The sequence below is a fragment of the Heterodontus francisci genome, unplaced genomic scaffold, assembly GCF_036365525.1.
Source record: "Heterodontus francisci isolate sHetFra1 unplaced genomic scaffold, sHetFra1.hap1 HAP1_SCAFFOLD_59, whole genome shotgun sequence".
NCBI classification, from domain to species: domain Eukaryota; kingdom Metazoa; phylum Chordata; class Chondrichthyes; order Heterodontiformes; family Heterodontidae; genus Heterodontus; species Heterodontus francisci.
The window spans coordinates 3,665,584-3,668,316 of record NW_027140758.1 but is presented as its reverse complement, the minus strand read 5'-3'; the positions used below and the strand labels follow the sequence as shown (position 1 = coordinate 3,668,316).

Here is a 2,733-nt window from a genome sequence, read left to right as displayed (position 1 = left end):
CCCCAGACACACTTTCTATTGGACCAACAGTCGCTTTGTTAACTCTTTTCTTTTTAAAATATCTATCGAAACTCTTACTAGTTGTCTTGAAATTCCTTGCGAGCTTTCTCTCATACTCTAATTTGACCTTCCTTATCAATCTTTTAGTAATTCTTTGCTGTTTTTTTTATATTCTGTCCAATCTTCTGACCTGCCTCCAAGCCTTTGCACAATTATAGGCTTTTTCTTTAATTTTGATAGTATCTTTAACTGTTTTCGTGAACCGTGGATGGTGAGTCCCACCTTTGGAACTTTTCTTTCTCGTTGAAATGTATCTATTCTGTGTATTCTGAAATATCCCCTTAAATGTCTGCCACTGCATCTCTATTGACTTATCCCTTAACCTAATTTGCCAGTTCACTTTAGCTAGCTCTGCTTTCATGACCTTATAATTGCCCTTATTTAAATTTAAAATACTAGTCTGGGACCCACTCTCCTCTCCCTCAAACTGAATGTAAAATTCAATCATATTATAATCGCTACTACCTTGGGGCATCTTAACTATGAGGTCATTAATTAATCCTATCTCGTTGCACAATGCCAGGTCTAGTATAGCCTGCTCTCTGTTTGGCTCCAGAATGTATTGTTCCAAGAAATTATCCCCAAAACATTCTATGTACTCCTCATCTAGGCTACCTCTGCCCATCTGAATTTTCCAATCTATATGTAGATTAAAATCCCCCATAATTATCACAGTACCTTTCTGACAAGCTGCCATTATTTCTTCCTTTATATCCCATCCGACAGTGTGGTTAATGTTAGGTGGCCTGTACACCACTCCCACAAGTGACTTCTTGCCTTCATGATTTCTCATTTGTACCCAAACTGCTTCTGCATCCTGATCTCCAGAACTCAGGTCATCCCTCTCTATTACGGTAATACCATCATTAATTAACAGAGCTACCCCGCCACCTTTTCCTAGCTTCCTGTCCTTCCAAAATGCCATGTCACCTCCAATATTCACATCCCAATCTATGTCGCCCTGCAGCCATGTCTCTGTAATGACTATCAGATCGTACTTATTTATTCTATTTGTGCTCCCAGTTCATCTGTTTTGTTTCAAATGCTCCATGCATTCAGAATCAGAGCATTTAGTTTTGTCCTTTTATTATTTTTGTCACCTCTAGCCTTATCTGTCGATTTACTCTTAGATTCGTACATTCTGTCCCTTCCTGACACAGTCTGTTTATCATTTCCCATATTTATACCTTTCTCTCTTGCCTTGTCTCTCCTCCTTGATTCACCATATCTTCCCAAATTTGATCCCTTGCCCCCACTATTCGGTTTAAAACCGTCTCTACTTCCCTCGTTATGTGGCTCGCTAGAACACCGGCACCAGCACAGTTCAGGTGTAGACCGTCCCAACGGTACAGCCACCTCTTTCCACAGTACTGGTGCCAATGCCCCATGAACCAGAACCCACTAATACCACACCAGTCTTTCAGCCGCACATTACTTTCTCTAATCTTATTTGTCCTATGCCAATTTGCACATGGCTCAGGTAATAATCCAGAGATGATTAACTTTGAGGTTCTGCTTCTTAATTTGGTGCCTGGTTCCTCATACTGACTTTGCAGAACCTCTATCCTTGTCCTGCCTATGTCGCTGGTACCGACATGGACCACGACGACTTGATCCTCCCCCTCCCATTGTATGTTTCGCTCCAGCCCTGAGCAGATGTCCTGAATCCTGGCACCGGCAGGCAACACAGCCGTCTGGACTCTTGCTTTTGCTGCAGAGAACAGAGTCAATCCACCTTACTATACTGTCCCCTACTACCACTACATTCCTTTTTTCTCCCTCTTTGAGCCGCAAACACTTACTGCAGACGTGTTTGCCCTGGATCACACTGGCATCCAGGAACTCCCACATGCTGCAGCTGTGACACATCACCTGTCCTGTCAACCTTAACGTGTTTCAATTAACTACTTAAATATTTTATTCAATTATTAATTTTATTGCATATTTTATTAAACTTACCACTAGTTTGTTTACTATTTTAAACGTTAGGACTAAAATGGATCTTAATCACTTACCAGATGCGCATCAAGCAGGTCGGTTCTTCCAAACCAATCAACTACCTGCTTGCCTGTGATGTCACAGCTTACCAGATCATCACCAAACAGCTCCTTCCACTGCACCGAAGAAAGAACCAAATCCTGTGTCCTCACCCCAGCGGCTCTCTGTTTCCCTGCTCTCACTCTCCATTATGACGTCACTCCTCGATTTTTTTTCCCCTGCTCTGCTCCTGCCGTGCTCCTCTCTCTCTCGGTCTCCGAGTCTGTGCTTTTGGCGCATTTCTTCATTTGTTGTTCCGTTGTGCTCTTCTGTTTCTGGTCCAGAATCTGACTCTGGTGGGACTTGAACCCACAATCTTTGAATATCGTCGTAATCATTATTTAGAAGTCCAACACGCTATCCATTGCGCCACTGAGCCTCACACATTTTTGTTAACATCACTAAGGCCTTTGATCTTGTCAGCAGAGACGGCCTCTTCAAACTGCAATGGAACAGAGGCTGCCCTCCTGACCTCTTGGGCATCATCTCTTCTTTCCACGAGAACATGCACAGTTCCATCAGTTACAATGGAGCAACATCAGACGGTTTCAAGATCAGCAGTGGGGTAAAGCAGGGCTGCGCGCTGGCGCCAACTCTCTTAGGAATAGAGGAACATAGGAGTAAGCTATTCAGCCC

General features: G+C 43.2%; 1 non-coding gene across 1 annotated transcript; it reads right to left on the bottom strand.

The window, feature by feature from the left end:
• Positions 1–2,385: 2,385 nt before the first annotated feature.
• Positions 2,386–2,476, bottom strand: trnar-ucu (transfer RNA arginine (anticodon UCU)). Its single transcript is given in 2 exon segments — positions 2,386–2,421; positions 2,440–2,476. It is a non-coding gene; the product is annotated as a tRNA-Arg (tRNA).
• Positions 2,477–2,733: the final 257 nt, after the last annotated feature.